Genomic DNA, 20,117 nt, shown 5'->3' with positions numbered 1-20,117 from the left:
CAGACAGTAATTGAAAATATTGTTGATCAACACTGTACATTGCCGTGGAGAGATTTCACTCTCTGGGATATCCAGGTGGTCTTCATTAGGATGTAAAGCCGAATTTGCTTGTTTTCTACACACGAATCTTAGGTACTTTTTCCTAAAATGATCTAGGGCTTCATCCTTGGATTTTTGATCATCTAACATTTATCGGCCTCTGAGAGAAACATTAATGACTACAAACCCTCAAAATCACTAGCCAAGTATGGAAAATTTGTGCAGCTCGGTAAAGGGTAGAGGGCCAGGGAAGAGAATGTGAACCCCACCCACAGGTAGTACTGCAGTCTCGTCGTCTTCTGATCTGTGTTTTATCCCAGATGATGACATATATTCACATAATCTTGGTTTTTTCTGTCAAGTTTTTATTATATTTAAATTCCGTTAATCCATCAGAAGGAATTCCCTACATATTTTTACATGAAAAGAAGTAAAACTAAAAAAAAACAAACGTATTTTTTTTTTGTGTGTCATAGTCCATGAGTATTCTGGTAAGCAAATGTATCTGGTTTAAGACGTTTAATAGTGTCCTTCATCATAGTTTTTATCTATCTTATTAGTGAGAGAAAGCTTTCAAAAATGTTGATTTACAGCTTTTTCCTGAAAGCAACATTCTGAAACCAAAAAAAGATATGTTCACACTTGAGCTGCATTCCTGAATATTACATGTACAGAAAAAAAAATCTAAAAAAAAAAAAATGCAGATGATATTTTGAAATTCAAGTAATCCCAGAAAACTGGTATCAGCTTCCACAGAGACATAAACAAATATTATTCGAATTAGTGCATCCAGTAAAGAATATCATAAATAAATATTTACTTTTACCTAATAGATGTATAGCTAGATTAGCACAGCATCATATCTGAGCCTGCCTATTCCACTGATGCCATAGATAAGAAATTTATAAAGCAGTAGACTTAGGTGTTTAGAATATTTGTGAAATTTGTTGAATATATTATGTGCTCATATCAGTCATCATAGCATATTCTTAGAGATTTCTTTTCCTCTTTTAGTTTTTTTAGGACTCTTGTAACTTTGAAGGAAACAAATTGCTTTCTTTTATATACAATGTAGTTCTAAAACAGGAGAATTCTCTTGTATTTGAATATCTCATGAAAAGGAAACCACAGTGGAAAAGCTTATCTAAGAACAGCTTTTTAAAGCAGCTTTGGTCCTATGCAACAAGTTAAAAGAATATTTTTTATTAAAGCCATGTACTCTTGGAATTGATTTTAATTCTTCCCATGTTGGCCATTTAAGAGAGGTGACCTCTAGTCATTTCTGCCCAGAAAACAAGTTGATATGTAGGCACTTTCCAGACAGCTTAAGCTTGCAGACAGGTGACCAGAAGAGCTTGTCCAGAAATGATATAAATTTTCCTACTTTGCCTTTCCCAGCAGTAGTAGTCAATATGACTGCCTTCCAGGCGAGTTATTGTACTATCACGCCTGGAGGCAAGTCAACATGTAGTGACAAATGTCTATAAAAGTCTAAATTCAAAGTATTCATGTTCTAGCAAGAATCTAGTTCAGAATGCATCAAGAGAGAGAATATACCTAAAGCAAATCAGTTGCCAGGTATCTTCTCTGCGGCTTAAGAGATCAATAGAGCAGTCTCTGATGTAATCTATAATGTATATAAGGACATCAGTGTAAATCCGTATCATTTTCAGTAATTTCAAACAGAATTTAAATTCCTTTTCAAACCTCAAAATATTAGAGAAAATAGCAAAATAGATTGTTAGCAAAGACTGACACCTTCACTTTATGAAGTGTTGCAACATACGGTATAAGCTCTGCAAAACAAAACTTTAAAAATAACAAAAAAATCAAGGTAACTGATACTGTTACTCTTGCAATTATCCTTCTCCCTTTTCTCTACCATGCTTTGGGCAGGGTGGGTGGAAAAGAAAGTTAATAAGCATTTTCTAATGGCTGTTGTGTTCCACTTCTATTTCCTATAAAGATGGTTGCTGTCATATAACGTAATGAACCTTGTAACCCAGCATGGCTACAAACCATTATGTAGAAGAAAGATAAATATTTTAAATAGATAAGATAAATATCCAAATATATTTCCAATATACTTTTCATTTATAGCTAGTAGTAGCTGATCTTTTTCTTAAAATCATTATTTTCCAAACAGCAATCCTTCATTTTGTACATCATTTTTTTCTATAGAAATAAATGATATATATTTATATCCCCTGTCAGGCATCTTGCTTTGAAAAATATAATGTAATTTAAAGTGTGTCACTTCAGCAGAAGCCACATGGGAGGCACAGAAAAGCAACTAGTGTTTTCCTCAAGCAGTGAAAGTACAGAGATTTTTCAGTATCTCAGTTTCCCACAGCAACCCACTTGTTGAACCACTTTAAGAAAATTTTATCTGTTTGTACCCAATTTTTTATTTCCAAAACTAAGCAATAAAAGAAAATAATCATTACTGAGACATAACTGAAACTTGATTCCAAAAAGGATTGACTGAATACAGAAATGCACAGATTTTTTTTTGCATAAACCATATTTTATTTTCATATTTTGCAGTAGCAAGATGTGTGTGTATGCGTAAAAATGTCATAAAAAATACCTTATCAATGTCATAAAAAATTATACTGGCTTCTGTTGCTTAATTGTGATGCATGCCTTATATAATCACATATAGCGTCATCAATACTTTTAAAAACAAAAAGTAAAGATTAAATTGACAGCTATAAATATGCTGTAACTATGTTACTATGTTAAAATGTGGAACCATGAAAAAAGTTCATTTGAACTCCCAGACTCTTTTCATTGCAACAGAAAATTGAGTCAACATGGAATTGTTCATTTTTTTCTCCAATAAAATGAACTGGGGTCTAACACATCAGTTGAAAACATATTTCTGGTCATATGGGAGAAATTTTCTACTCTCACTGAACTGAAAATTGAAAAAAAATAATTTCAAATCATCATTAGAGATTTTTTTGTAATGGTTTTGTCACTTTATCAATTTTCTTATATACATAACTTTAGAGAGAACTGCAACAGGGGCTGAGCTCCAAATCTTGCCTGTTCTTACCCTCAGCTGCAGAACACAAGGCACCTGATGTACATTTCTACCAAGACACAGGTTGGAGCTTGCTGGGCAGTGCTATACCATCCTTCAGCCATGTCCTGGACAATGTCCCAGATATTAGGCGTTACTCTTCAGTGGAGGAACTTAACCACCTGTAGCAGAAGCAATCCTATTCCTATACTGGAGCTGAAAGTGTGTCATCCTCAGTGGCTCTGCGTCTGTTTAATATTGTGAATATCTATGTCTTAGATATTCACAAGTTAAACACCCTTAGAGTTTAGTAACATATTAAGCAGACTCTGGATCTGCAATAAAGACCAGGTCTTTTGTTTGCATTCGTGTGTATGGCTATTTCTTTCCCTTCACTGGACAGAGAAAGGTTTATAGTTAGTTAATCTCAGGAATTTGGTGCCTCTCTTAAAATTATCTATATACCAAATAAGTACCAAAACCAACTCATACCTATGATCATCTAAAAAGAAACCTAAACAAATGAATTAAATGCATTAAAAAAAAAAAAACATGCACCATGAAGGCAGGATTGGAGGAATTTTTCAGTTTTAATTATATAAAGTTATCGATACAGGCGATTTTCCAGGAACCTTCATTACTACTTTCCAAACACTTTCCTTGTCAGAATTTCCTTTATTTCCTTTCCTAGGTATTTTAGAGGTTGAAATATAGCTTTTCAAAAACCTTTTTTCAATTTTAAGAACTTAACTGGTAAAAATATGGAAACGCAGTCGAGGAATACATTTGTCTCCCTACTGATACAAAGACAGGTCATTCATGAGCTACTCTAATCATCTTTCAGTAAACTTGCCAGCATGCAAAGTCAGATAATAGTGGTGCTTCTTTTTAATGTCAATAGTTTACCTTTAAAGATCCTCTTCTGATATCAGGATATCTAAAAGCTGATGGGACTTCTGGGGTTAGAAGCTGGATTTTTGAGAGAGGTTTTTTTTTTTTTTAAAGCGGTTATTTAATTTTGCTCTTTTTTATGTCAAGATTGTAATGCCTTCTGATATTCTTAAGTGCTGTATATCTATTAAATAAATAAAGCTTTAGTTTCAGAATAGCATAAAAAATAATGAAATCAGACAGAGAGAAGTAAATTTTAAAATGTGTTTCACTGTATCTTGATATGAGGAAGACTTTTATTAAATGCCTGCAACAAGAAAGATTTTAGGAGGAGAAATGCATTTGGATATGAGAAGAGAAGACAAAATCAGCTGCCTAGGAAGGTTAGTTTCCCCTCTACTCGTTGGCCCTTGGATATTTCAAAAATTCATTACTGGTATATTTTGTGTGACCATATTTTATTCTGTTCTGTTGGAATATAATGACCAGATAATCTTACAGAGCTGGTAGGATTTGTTCTATTCCTATTATAGTTTAAGAACCTTGTTCTGAAAATTCTTTCATCCTTAAATCGTGCTGGAAGCAATATAAGAAATAGTTTTCTTGGATTGTCTGGTATTGTGGTCTCAGTGATCCCAGACAGCAGCTATAGGTAATAAAAAGTGAACCAAGCTTTTATAAAACTCAGCACTAAAAGTTTAGTTAAGTTGGCTAAAATTCTGCAGGTGCTTGGTGTCTCAGAAATGTTCATCCAGCTTGACTAGAGTTGTAGCTGTATGTTATGTTGGCAGATAGATGTAATAGCAGTCTTTAGAGATGCTTGAATAAAGATACTGAATAACTAAGCATTCAGCAACCAAGCACCCAGAATTCATTATATGATGTCTGATATGAAAGCACATCCTATTTGCAATGGTAAGTCTACTTACAATCCACATATGTTGATAATTAGTAACAGTATTTGAGATATACCCACTTTTCTATTCTATTTTTTAAAAACTTCCCTTCCTCAATATTTTTCCTACTTTTCTACTGTCAAATGACAGCTTATATACTTAGTTTATATATTGTACTGATATTGATTCAAATGAGCAACTAGACAGTTTTTGGTTAAATTTTGATCGTATTTGACAAATAGGACTTCAGCTTCTACACCATTTAGATTTGTGAAGAACCATCCAGATGTTCAAATTATTTAAACATTAATGGCACAAATGAGTACTCCAGAAAACATCCAAGGAGATAATTTAGAAAATTTAATGGATGTCTGTCTACATCTTTAAGTGTCTTTGAAAAACTAACCTTAAGGCACTTACGTTATTAAGTATGCAGAGACACCCAGTAGCAGTGTTTTGAAAATTCTCATAAGGCTACTAGTAGCTTAGAAAGTTATTCTTACCCTGCAAGTGTGTAGCAGACATGGCCATAAGTGAAATGGAAATACACATTTGCGCCCCTTCTCCACACAGTTTTATATTGGATTAAAGATTTTTCCATCAATATAGCTGTCAAACTAAACTAAAGTTTGCCTTTTATTAAAGAACTGTGTACCCATTTGGTTCATTATACTGATTTTTTCAAAATGTTCTTCATTGATTTTTTTTTCACTGAAAATGCACTTTGTCTGACTTTTTGAGCAGATCAAGAACCTAATATTTACCCACCGGAACTAAACTTTATGTCAAGGAAATTAATCCCTTGATAGTTCAATTGTAAGTAAACTTGATAGTGCCATGACAGCTCTTGAAAAGGCATATTGCAAACTTCCAAAGTAACTGTTCCTTAAAAATGAAAAGCTAAACTTCAGTGCAAGCCTAAGAAGAAATATTCTGTTCCCTTTGTAAATACACATCAAAAACTCAATCATTAGAGTTGCAGCACATTTTTCCCAGAATGGAGACATATTCTTTACACTGGAACTGGTTCATTTTTATCTGTCTTGTTAGCAGTTGTACTGCCAGATATTTTCCTTGTTTATTAACAAAAAACTTTGGGACCGTTTAGACTCTGGTAATCAGGAAACTGGTAAGAAATTGATAGTACTGTAACATCACATGAATTAAATACTGCATGGTAAAGATGCAATTTATAAAAATGTTACAGATTACAAAAAAAATTTTATGAAAACACTAATGAGGAAAGAATCTTAATTTTGAAAGAAATGCTGTGTCTGCAAAAGAAGCAATGATGTCCTATGTATCAAAGCAGAATAAAGTCTGGTAATAGGAAGCAAGCTGAGGTACCATTTCTTCCTCTGATAAAAATGAGATTTGTTGCAGACCATGGCACTTCATAATATAAGTTGTATTATGAACAGAGCTGGCTGAATACCACAAAAGAGTAATTTCCAAAAAACATCTAGGATCATCAGGTATTAGTATTCTCACATGGCTACAGGGGAAAGCTGTTTGAAAATATTTTACTGCAGTCATTCACAAATGGAAACTGGAGTTTCTACAATACTTATTTTTCTCGTGAGAAATCACATACATACATGCATACATGTGTACACAGACATATATGTGTGGTTTTTTATAATTTTAATTTTAGGTTTTTTTCAAATTTGAACTGACCAAAACCAGTTTCAGCTAAGAAGAGTTTCAGTGGAATGAGTTGAGCAAAACATTGAACTGCTCCTTACTTTCACTAAAACATCATTTGGGAGTCATACTCTGAGTACCTATTCTTTGTTATGGGGCTCATTTCTTTGACTCGTGTACCTAGTGGTAGCACTGAAAACATTACAATAGTGAAAATATTCATCCTTCTCTTGTTCAAGATAATCATTTGACTCAGAAAATCAGTCTTATAAGTAATGTGAATGTTCCAAAGGAAAAATAATACATTACTACAGGAAAAAAAAAGAGGATTTATTTAAAGAGCATACTAAGCCAATTCATTACATCTAGCAATTTTAAGAATTTTGTAAAGGTGAGGCATTTTGTAATTTCTAAGCCCTCTTTTTTTTTAGTTCAATTAACTTTCCACTAATGTATTTTCCTTTCATATTTTTTGTCAATTGAGTATTCATCATAGGAATGCCCATATTGCACACGAGCAGTAAAGAATATCTTCCTTTTGTTTGTTATCACTGTCTTATCTTTAAAATAATATGCCCTATTTAGAAACAATAGCAATATCATACATTAGACCTACAGTCGATATAATAGACCCATCTTCCAAAAAAAGAGAAGTGTGCAAATATCCAAAAGTTGATGTGAGCCTGAGCGTGCTCTTGCATAGGTTTCTAGAAACTACAACTTGCATGAGGGAAAAAAAACACCAAAGAATAATATTGTTTTGTTTTTCATTCCAATTGAAAAAAGGATGAGTGAAGGAGGGGATGAAGAGAAAATGCATCACTTGGCCAGATTTACTTGCAGAGGTACACATCCAGGATACGGAAAACTGAGTGAATAAGAATTTAATGGCTGCTTCTCTTCAGTTTCTGATTGCCATGCCACCATGCGATGTTGTAAACAGAGCTTCTGAAGCCTTCCCCATGTTCTCAGTGAAAGCAGCAGTAAACAGAAGTAGTGAGATGGATGTATTTGCAGAGTGGTGAGAAAAAGAGAGTTGGAATATTTTTGATAGTTTCTAGACCTCACAAAATGCCCTTGTATCATCAAGGTTTTTATCACTGGATTAAGAAATAACAAACAGATAAAATAAATAAAAGATTAAAAGAAAAACTCTTTTATGAATAGTTGCACTTTAAATGTAAGTCATGTTGGTGGAGTAAGGTTTTAAAGCAAATGAGGAAATTTAAATTTTAGGATGCATTTTTCTTGTTTTCTACAATATTCTTTAAAGTTAACTTTAGTAGGCATAATACATGATATGAACTACTAAACTTTATAATATAAAAAAATGCTGAAACACTTCAGTAGCTTCTGCATGTCATATGCAAATTACTACTTTCCAATCAATAGGCATTTTAAAATACAATTGGTATTCTGGAGCTATAATATGCAATCTGTGCTACTGATGTTATGTATTCACATCATAGACATGAGCTCTAGAGAAACAATTACAATATATGCTGCAAATGCATATTAGAACACAAATTACATTAAGGACCATGCTTTAAAAGGAGACACAACCCAGGCTTCAATTTTGCACCTGCAGTCATTCCCAGAATCAACAGTGTGGACACATAATTGCAAACCAAATGATTGCAAGTAACTGTTGAGATAGTTAATTTTCAGGTTCAGTCATCCGGTTACATATTTAAATGCTGTAATTTGTGCCAATAATTATTAATGCCTATAAGATTTCTGTTACAAAATTTATTTTGCTTTTACAAATTGGGCCTTAATATCTATGCATTTTATTGTCTCCAGGTACATTATTGGTTGAAGGAAAGGGTGATATTTGTAATAATATGAAAAGGAGAGTTATTTTTTTAAAACGAAATATACATTTCTGGTGACGTTTCCAATTACTGTAATTTGTATTGCAGCTAGACAAGCTGAAAAACAGAGGTTTTGATATATGAGAAATGTTTGGGGCAGGGGGGTCCCAAGTGAGTTAAAGCTACTTACAGGTTTTTTCCCTCCAAATTTCCAGCATGTTAGGATTTCCTTAGACCCTGCTGGCTAATTTTCTTAGACCTCTGAATATGGCTTGCTGCTATTAGCCGTTTGACTGTGAGAATGTTGTTCCCACAGACCAGTTGAGGTGTGTTGAAGGTGCTCGTTTCTGTGCTGGATATTAAAACCCCTGTGCCATCAACAGGCATCCTCTGGTATCCCTTATTCTAAGATAGTTTTGTCAGGAACCTACACAAAATCTCAAAATACTGCCTTAAATTTGGTGGAAGGTTTAGACAAAATGTTCTGGAGCTTAATGAAATACTATTTTTTAGTGAAACTTGGCTCTGCCAGAAAAATTCCAACCAAAATTTCTCACACTCATGTTACCTGACCTTTGATTTGCCTCATGCAATATTTCTTACATACTTGTAAAGTTTATATTTGTGAAGAAGAAAGAACACCCAGTGAGTCTATTGTACTCGTTTTTTAGCCATTGATGGATGGATTAACTGCATTTGGAAATAGATGGGTTAATTTGAATGCAGTTTTGTTTGGTCTTCCAAAGACCAAACCAGACTACTTATTTAAATGAAACACATTACCTTTAACAATAATATTTGACGTTGTGTTTGCTCGTTGTTAGAAGCTACCAAGCCATAGCTCAGCTATAGAAACATGAACATGAAACCTTTAGGAGAAACACTAAAGAAGTGTTTCTCCTAAATTCTAATTCTGCAGTACACAGAGGGATGGTAGCTTGTCACACGTCAATGGTACACCTTCTGAAACAGGCCTATGAAGTCTTTATGCCTTAAATCCTCTATTACATGTGTGTCATGGTTTTCTGATTTGAGCCAGGGAAATAGCTGATTTTGTGAGTATTCAAAATGTTTCGTTTGTTTCAAATGAAAAAAAAAACCATAAACTGCCTACTCAGTTATTCCTGTCCTCAGATTAGAATTCAAATCTGGAGATGAGAATTAGCAAAGTGCCGCCAGCACAGACAAGCTGAGGTCCCATACAGGTTTACAGATCACATACATCATAAACAAGGTGCAATAATCAGAGAACTGTGCATAGCTATGGAGTTTGCCTATTATCCAGTACAAAAATAATTTATAGCACATGAAAGGGTTGAGGAAAAATGATGGCTAAATTATTATCATCACTCAGGGTAAGATTTAGCTCCCAGCTTAGGACACCAATGGGTATCTAGTTATCAAGTCAATATTGTCAATGTTGCAAATAGATTCTCAAAAGCTGTTTAGCTGATCAGCCACCCAAATACAGGATTGAGTTTCCCAGAGGCAACTGCTGTCATTGTAAACACTGTAAGATATGCTCTTAGGCTTCACTTACCTCTGCATTTCAGAAGGATGAATGTGTCTGTAGGTTTTATGTTATATCTTTTAGCCACGCAAGCATGCCTCAGATGTCCCAAAGTGTCAAAAATGGCATTAAATACTTATACTCTGGAATCTCACATTAAATTTCTGTATTACAGAGGGCTAAACTGCTCTTTAACCTCCACAGACTATACTGAATAAGCATATGGCTCAGTTCCCTGCATGAAGGCACCTTGTGTCATTTTAGATGGTCATTTTATCTGAGATTGATGCAAATACAATGCAGAACCTATAGAAGAGCAGAATCTTAGTGACATGGCGGATGAAAAGGTACTTGAGGGAATTTCAATTGACAGTAGATACCTAATGTGCAAATAAGCTAATCTCTAGCTCGCATGTAAATATGTACATACAGAATCTCATTCTCGGTTTCATGAAGTACACTTTTCATTTTTTATATGTGATTTTGTATGGAATTCCTGTAACCGAGGTGAAAGCAGCAGTGCTTGTAGAGACGCCTGAAAAAGAGAAGGGCAGCCTGGTGAATATAAAGGTCTGGATCTGATGTAGATACATGTAGCTCTGGTGCCTTCAACAGAGGTACATTGATTTATATCATCCAAGGAACTGACTGAACTACAACACAAGTACTCAGTGTTGTCTGAGGTCTGTATTCTGTGATGCTAACAAGGCAACCTGTCATATGGCAAAGCCATTTATCCTTAAAACTCAAGAGGAAAACAAATTTAAAGTTGTCTTTCACTTAAATATTTTAACAGTATTTGCGTACAAAGACATATTTCTTTAATCTTTCATTACTGTAAAATAGGATATTTCTTGGAAAGATCTGCCTCTAAATTATTTGAAATTAGCTAAGTCTTGAAAATATAAAAAATCAAAAGGCAGTGATTTCAATTGTCAGAATACTGCTTTTAAGAAAACAACATGTTTGTTTTACTATTTAAGAGAAAAAATTATCTGATCTTGTGATTAGGTGTTGTCAACTTTCTAATAGTTATAAGAAATATCTTGATAACTCTCTGCCTATAATTATAACTGCATTTGCTGTTAATATTAGAGCTCTGTTTGTTCAGCTTTCTATTACTTAAAAAGCAACCTCAGTAGAAATTAATTCATAAAAGATCTGAAGTGAATCCACTTGCTTTTTTTGTGATGGCTTCTTTATATGCCCCTGAATGCATTATTTGTTTGTTTCCTTTATAGAACATTTATGAGTATAAATAAAAAAAGCAGTTTTAAATTGATTATTGTAGGTTTACTTTGTTTTCATATACATTGTGCGGATGTGAAAACAAGTATCTAAGATGGATTCACATTTTCCTTCAAAGAAAAAAGCTCACATTTTCTATTCTTTTTGAAGAAAGGTTTTGTGTACTTGACAAAGCCACTGAGTATGGTTCAGACTAGTGACCTGAATCATTAAACACTGTCAAAAGGAGCGATATTGTTCTAGTGACATCAATCAAATGGTAATGCCCTTTGACATTATTCCTAAAGGACTCTGAAAACTATAGCAGAGAGCTATGGGGATGTTTTATTATTGTACATGAAATACTGAGCAGAATTTTTGAGTGGGAAAAGGGATTACATTGTACACCATCAACATAAAACTTATTTTAATAATATAATACTTTTATTTATATTTTTATTTTTATATATATAAAAGCATTGTGGATTAGAATTTCATTGTTTCATGTAGAAGTTGGATGGGATCATATAACAAAATCTTGCAATTTTGGTCCAGGCTCTGGGATCAGGAAACACCAACAAGTTAGGCTGTAGTTTAATCCTCATAGTAAAGCTCAGTAGTTCATCTCATTAAAGATTTGCAAACCAGAGTGCTATGCCCAGGGCAGGAATACTTTTTACCTATGATTAGTAATAATACATACATCCTGAAGACATGTCCCAATTTTTGCTCAGTGCCAAAGACATACTTGGTACCACTCATATACAAAGCCAGAGATAGCAGTAAAGGCATCTTCCAACTTTCCCAACCTTTCCAACTCTTTAGCTTGATCCAGTGCTGAGATGTTTTCTAGCTAATTTTTAGTAGCTGAAGGGCTACTTAGACCTTGCCTGTCTTCACCTCTGGCATTTGTTCCAGAAACAACTGGAAGCAGCATGTCATGAAAAATGTTCAATATCATTTTTACAGCCCCAGAGAGATGCCTCTGCATTCTAGTAAGTCCTAGTGCTCCCTAAGGGCATTTTCCTGATGGTTTTTCACTTAATTTAAGCAAGTAAACTAGGAGTTAAACTCAATACATTTGTATACAAGAATAACTTAAAATAATGAAGAAGTGTGATCAATAACTTAATAAATATTTCAGGTCTCCAAATATAATTTTTGGCTCTAATTGACCATCTTTTTTCTGGTAGGTGGAATATAACTTACATTTATGACACTTATCTATATTTGTAGCTGGAAACCTGTCTGTCACAGAAAATTGTGTCATGAGATTATTTTATTTTATTTTTTAAGTGGAGTAAAAATTCACTTTCCTTTTTGTGGTCAGATAACATATAAAATTACCCTGTTTTTCCTATACTACAATTTCATTGTTAGTGGAATAATGAAAAGAGGCTGGTATCCTGAAGACCTCTGGCAAAGAGAAACACATAGGTGGGATTATAAAATGGTCGTGAAAGAACATAACATCAACATTTGAACAAATTGTACTCCTTCCTTGATTAAATCTATTAACTACTGATTAATTCCACTAACTTCATTAGGTTGAGGGTTTTTAGGAATTATTTAGGTAGCCAGGGTTTGAATAAAAAGAACAAGACATAGTGCTGAACAGTATATTAGAATTAAACAGGACTAGGATTTGGTGCCATTTCATAACAAATTTGCAATAAATTGCAGGATTGCAAGCAGCTATACAAGAATAATTAAAAGTGATAAAAAAAAAAAAAAAAAGAAGAAAGATGAAGCCTTAAATATCCGTAACTGGAGCAGGTTACTGTTTAATAAGCAACTATTTAAAAATAAGGCATTTTTCATGATCAAAATGTCTACCTACAGGCTTTCCAGAAAATCCTTGTTCTTCACTGCAGCTGAAGCCATATGCACTGCCATAAAGCAAAAATTAATGTAACTCCCTGTGAAAGTTTAAAAAAAAATTACAATGCCTATAAAATACATTCTTGTCTATAACAAATGGTCTTTTATTCATGGAATAATGTGTATTCTGATTCATGCCTAAAGAGCTCAACAGAAGTTACAGCTTTGTTGTGTCTGAAATTTTTATAGTAATGAATATTTGTGGAGAACTCACATTTTAAAAAATTAATAACAGCACACAAAATTAATGGCAATATCCAGTTAGCCCCAGTTGTCTAGCATTGCCATTCAGTGATAATTATGTAAGTATTCAATAGACATTTTGTTTTCCTTTTGTCTGTGTTTTTCATTGAATTTTTTTTTGTATGATAGTAGGTTATTTGTGTGAGTATGGTAGCTCTGGGAAGGTTCAAACAGAGTCACCTTTAAAAAAAAAAGCTATAAGAGTCAAGTCTTTTTTATGTGCTTTCATAAAAGAAGGTTAAAACGCTTTAGGGAATATTCTTCTTCTTGGTATGAACATGAATAGTTCCCATTAGCCATTCTGGCAGTGCAGTATATTCACAGAAGGAGCAATGGACCTTGTCTGATGACTTTTCCCCAAAAAAATCAAGCAGGTGATTGTTTGTCTACTCCTTGGAACAGTTACTACATAGGCTGGATCAACTCTGACAAAGATCAATATAGTAACATTGGTAAACAGATTAAAACCAGGAAGGTTTCTGATTTTTTTTATACAAGCTTTTGAGTCCTATAAAATATTTATACAGTTGCATACTACTCTGACTAGCCAAAATAACTTATTGAGAAATCATTTTCTAAGTGTATGTTTATAAGAATATATCACAAGTAAAATTGAGTGAAAAAACAGTTCTACTAAATTATGTCAATGTTAAAATTGAGAGGAGAGGATTCAAAGATATTGAAAGGGAGGGCCCTTTTTCTATCCTTACACCCAAGTCTGGCCATTGCCTGAAAGACAATTTGCGCAATTCTTGGTAAAATATTACTTTAAATCAATGTAAAGAATGTCATGTTTTAATTTTTGCTTTCATGAAATTTACCATTTGAATAATAAATTTGGAAATAAGTATCTATATCCTATTTGTCTCCCATTTGAAGATAAAATCTGTCAATTTTATCAAACAGTTGGAATACAAAGAATATCAGCTGGTTTTATATGAAATTTATTTACATTAAACGAAAACCACTACCTTTTCTGACTTTCCTCCAGTTTTCAGTTCAGTTGTCATGACTCAGATCTCTGACTTGAATTTATATGCTTCATTTGTTTTTTAGTCCCATCTGGGTTTTCTTGATACTAAGTCTATATGTGTAGGACTAAATTGGCTTATTTATATCTAAAGTCACCATGGGTCTGCTGTACAATGAAATGGTAGAAAAGCATGAATAGTTAAAACCTGCTACAACTCTGCCTATTTGTCTCAGTTGACAGATTTTTTTTTCTGAGGTAGTCCAGCATTAACAATCTAGGAAATATTATAAAAGAAAGAACGTGCCTTACAGTTGTGCTTCAAAATAAGTATCAACCAGACTGTTCCATGAGTGTTGCAATTTTCTGTTGTTTTAAGGCTGTCTGTGAAAATAAAGGCAACCTTTACTGAACGATATTATTTACAATGAAAACATGAACCTTGTTACAAATTCACTTGAATATCCTTAGGATAATAATATTAATAAAAATTTGTGTCTGAAATCAGCAAATTGACTTGCTTAGTTTATTTATTTTCTTGATCTCTGAAAAGATTCAGGTTACTTTTTTGATGTTTCTATTTGTGCCCTGAGGGTTTCCTAATAAAAAATAAGGCAAGCCTGGTTGATCAAGAATTGTATCCAAAAGGCTGTGGAGAGGTAGCTCTAATCCACTTACAGGAATGTCATGAAATGTTGACACTGGTTGCATAATGAACTTCCATTTATGTCATCGATGGCAGTGATAATCTGACAGGGGAAGAAGCCTCTTTTTTCTCTGATTTCATTTTTATATGAAGAAACATAAAGAAAGAGAAGGACATGTTGCCATCAAGAAAAAGAAACAATGAGAAATTTTACTTAATGCAAATGTGGAACTGTATTTACTTACACGCTGCAGTTTTAATGTTGCAATGAGGGAGTGTGCAATTGTACAGGTATTGTAGAGAAAAGTTAAAACTGAGGAAATTTTAATCGGAAGAAACTATTTAAACTACCTAACAATAGGTAAAAATTAGTATATATTGTATTTGGGGAAAAGCAAGTTAACATGCATGGCATTTTGGAAGAAGTCACAACTTGACAGGTAGTAAACCATAGACTAAACTCGGGAAGAAAAGAAAATCCTATCTAGAACTGTATGCTTTAAAATGCAGATTTACTATGGATCACCTATTAAGATTCTTCATTTGATAACCTGTTCCAAGAAAAACAAGTCTTTTAGGAACCTAATCCTGTTTGCCTTATTCAGATAAATCTTTCCTTGACCTCAATATCTGGGAATATAGTAAATAAAAAACTCCACTGTCTGATCTATTTATGTCCTGTATGCCAGCAAAACATACAATTGAACTGGACTTCATATCTGTCTCCCAGTCAGAATCACAGAACAATTTGGTTCAAATACATCAGCAAACAGTTGTTGAAAAACAAACAACAGAAAGTTACTACTTATAGCTATGAACATGTGAACGTCAGTGTGAAAATAATTACATACAGAAGCTGGCTCCAAACAGACCCTGCGATGGTTCACTGTCATTCCTACTCAAAATCAGTCATCACAGTTGTTAAACATGCTCTCTAATCTTGATGGAGATTTTTAATCAAATTGCCTATGCCAGGAATCAGCTCTATAATAAAAATTTTTGTGTAATGTAAGACAGCTTCATGATCTGTTATCCAGATAGGTGTGAAGTAGCTTGCTTTTGCTCTAAATAAATAAAAGAGTTTACAAGAAGTTTCCCAGTCAGGGTACTCTGAATAAGGCAGATCAGACAATTCAGGATTAGGGACTGAAGCAGTCTTACTATAGATCACAAACTAGATCCAATAACTGTAACAACTTCTGTGTACAGGAATGTAAAGTAATTAAAATTAAGTTCTGCACCTAGGGAGGAATAACCTCATGCACCAGTACAGGTTAGGGGTTGACCTGCTGGAAAACAGCACTGTGGAGAAGGACCTGGCAGTCCTAGTGGACAAGTAGTTCACCATGAGCCAACAATGTGCCATTGTGGCCAGGAAGGCCAATGGTATCCCGGGGTGCATTAGGAAGAGTGTGACCAGCAGGTCGAGGGAGGTTATCATCCCCCACTGCACTGCTCTAGTGAGGCCACATCTGGAGTACTGTGTCCAGTTCTGGCCTCTCCAGTTCAAGAAAGACAAGGAACTACTAGAGAGATTCCAGTGGAGGGCTACAAAGATGATCAGAGGACTGGAGCACCTCTCTCATGATGGAAGGCTGAGAGAGATGGGTTTGCTTAGCCTGGAGAAGACTGAGAGGGGATCTTATCAATACTTACAAATACCTTAAAGGCAGGTGTCAAGAGGATGGAGCCAGACTCTTCTCAGTGGTGCCCAGTGACAGGACAAGGGGCAATGGGCACAAACTGAAACATGGGAAGTTCCATCTGAATATGAAGAAAAACTTCTTTACTTTGAGGGTGACAAAGTGCTGGAAAAGGCTGCCCAGAGAGGCTGTGGAGTTTCCTTCTTTGAAGATGCTCAAAACCCATCTGGACACGCCCCTGTGCAACGTGCTCTAGGTGAACCTGCTTTGGCAGGGGATTGGACTAGAGGGTCTCCAGAGGTCCCTTCCAACCATAACCATTCCGTGATTCTGTGATTCTGTAAAATCTTCATTTCATCAGGGTTTAAATTTGATAGTTCATTCCCATTTAACAGAGTAATTCCCTTAGTAATTCCATGTATTTCAGGCAGACTACTTCTGTTCATGCTTACTATACAGATATTTTTTTGTTACAGTCTTTTCCATGCGAACCTCTTTTTGTACCATTTCCAGTTAGCTTTGTATCAGATCGATCATGAGATGACTGGTACTCATAAAGAAGGAACATGAAACAGTGATTTTAATCATTTCAAATGAAAACAGCAGCAACAGAGTCCTGTAGAGCTGAACACAGATCACAGAGAGATGGACATTATCTCTATGAATAAAGAGAATACAAGATCCAAAGGAGAATAAACCTTGCAGATAGACTGAGAAGTGTAGGCAAGAGATATCATAAGCAGAATTTTAAGAAAGAGAGGTAAACGTGTGGTGGTTTAACCCTGGCTAACAGTCAAATGCCCATCCAACCACTCACCCATTCCTCTTCAGTGAGACAAGAAGAAAATACTATGAGAAATATGATAGATCCAGATGAAGACAGGGAGATTGCTCATCGAGTACTATTACGGGCAAAACAGACTCAACATGGGGAAAATGAATTTATTGTCAACTAAAATAGGTTCAGGTAGTGAGAAACAAGAACAAAAACCTTAAAATGTCGCTTTCCTCCCCCCTTTCACAGGCTCAGTGCTCACCTTCATTTCCAACTCCTTCATTTCCAACTCATCTATCTCCTGCCCCAAACTGTGCAGGGGGATGGGGAACGGGGAGTTGTGGTCAGTTCATAATGATTTCCCTCTGCCGCTCCTTCTTACTCACAATTTTCCTCTGCTCCAGCGCCTGGAGCATCTGCTTCTCCTCTGATCTTGATGTTCCCTCTGTTGTTTCCCACCCTTTTTTTCCTCACTCTTCTCTGCTCTCTGGTATTTTTGTCTCATCTTAACTACACTTTCCCAGAGGCACCACCACTGTGGCTTTGGGGCTGAGCTGTGCCCTGCGGGTGTCCGTTGGAGCCATCTGGAACCGGCTGCATCTGGCACGGGGCAGTCCCGGCCTCTTCTCACAGAGGCCCCTGCAGCCCCCGCTGCCAGCAACTGGACACCTGCGCCCTGTACAACACATAGTAAAAGTTGAACAACTATAAAAATGATGGAACTAAGACATAGTGATGAAATTTACAGGCAGATTTGAAACAAAAAATAACAAGTTCTCTTAAGGGAGTTTTTGTGATTAGTGTCATAAAAAGGCATACAGCAATAAATGTTTTACATAGGAGGCAAACAAGGTAATTAAGGCTAATAAGTGCTTGTGGCTCTTTTTAAATCAATTAAAAATGTTATGAAATGAATGCATTTCTTCATGATCCCAGGTAGAAACAAATGTCAGAAAGACAACAAAGACAAAATAAAGGAGAAAGAAAACATACAAAACTTCTGACCAAGCAAATCAATACATCCGTTTTCAGTTCTGCAAAGCCCCCTTGGTTTCCACACTGACTTGCTCAACATGTTTTTCTTTACTCTTGAGAGAAATTATACTTTATTAATGGAAGATAAATAACTAGGACATATTCTGTGGCATATTTTGTAATTATAATAGTTGTCAGGATGAGAGAAATAGAAAGCACCTCTTCGTTGTAAAAATAATATGAATATTTAGTTTCCGTGCTTATGGAGGAAAAAAAATAATAAAATTAGGAATATTAGGCTAAATGATTTTGAACTTAAACTATTCCTGATTTGTGAAAAATTAATCTGAGACTTGAAATGTTTCTATCTTTTCTGCAGAAAATAACCCTGTATGGAGTTTGCAGAACTTTCTCTGACTGGCCGCTGCTGGAGAGCAACGACTGGTCAGGCTGGGTCCGCAGTCAGACCTGTTGTGACAGCAACCTTCTTCTTATGTTTTAGGCCAGATAGCTCAGTTAGACTCATCCAACCACTTTGTTACTGATCAGACATGGTTCTAATATAATTTTTGTACTTCTGTATAAATGTCAGTATTGTTGATTGTTCTGAATCTTTAATTTTTTAATCAAATGACATTCCAATAAATTACCTGGAATTTCTGAATTAGGTAAGTAGGTAGCTAGCTGAAGTAAGTAAAGATAGATTATTTAGTGGTGTTTTTTACTATGCCAAGTGCCACCCACACCCAGTAAAATTTTTTGAATAAACTGTTTCCTTTAACACAAAATAAAATATTTATTTTAGCTTTCCTAATAATTGTTATGCATTGGCTTTGGGGGAACTGTTTTCCAAATAGCTAAGGATAAAGCCTATTTTATTTTGTTGTTTCTAGATAGCGAATAATCATTGTCCAAGTCTGCATAGATTACAACAGCCATTTAAGATTTAACATCTTCCTTGAGCTGTGGTTTGCCACAGACTTATATTAGGAATGATGAAATGTAGCAAAAAAACCTCTAAATCTTCCTTTACCATTTTTGCTCTATGAAATCAACTTAAGTTATATAGTAAAGTCTACCATAGGACAGGATGTATAGAGACATCCACTGTTGGCTCTGGAGGAAAAGGTTCAATGAAAGTAGTAGCCTTATGTCTAATGTGGATTTTCCACCTAAACAAGTTCAGAAAAGACTCCATTCTTATTGTAAATGTGACTTGATAGGCATCACATAGTGTAACTTTAGGTTTTACATGCCGTGGTTTAGGCAATTTCCATCAACAAAGCATATGCTTTAGGAAGAAAGGGTAGGTTTTCCATAGGAATGGATTTTTGTTGTGATCAGCAGTGATTCATTCCTGAGGCATGGCTTCTCTCCCATGTCTATTTTCCCTCAGGTTTCTGTCAGAATCAAGTAGTTTCAAACCCCACAGCTGAAACTGATTAAGAGATGGTGCAAGCAGCATGTCTTGCCCAGTATATCCTCAAAACATTTGATAGTTGGTAGCAGTGATTTCTGGTTTTGCACTTAACTTATTTTAGATATTTTAAATGTCTAAAAAATATGGCATATTACTAAAAAGAGGTGCTTAGAATCTTGACCTTTATAATTGCAGTGCTTAGCTTTCTTCTTCTTAATATGCTTGAAAGACCATCTAACACACGGTTCAGCCTGACCTGAGGTCAAATTCAGCTCATGCATCATTTCTGTCTCTCTCTCTCTGCCTTTTTCCCATGAGGAAGGGGAAATAGCTGCCCAAGTGATGCTTCCTTCTGCATTTTTTCAAAGCCTGACAGAAAATCAAGCTGCCACTGGGGAAATAGGGTTCTTCTGCCAAGGGGTTAGCAGGCAGTTACTAAGAAAGACATAGCAACCATCACCAGGAGGGCATTTCTCAGCATATGGGGGAATTGACAATCAAGAAAAGTGTTCTAA

This window comes from Nyctibius grandis, chromosome 5 (assembly GCF_013368605.1).
Source record: "Nyctibius grandis isolate bNycGra1 chromosome 5, bNycGra1.pri, whole genome shotgun sequence".
NCBI lineage: Eukaryota > Metazoa > Chordata > Aves > Nyctibiiformes > Nyctibiidae > Nyctibius > Nyctibius grandis.
Note: the sequence above shows the minus strand (reverse complement) of the source record.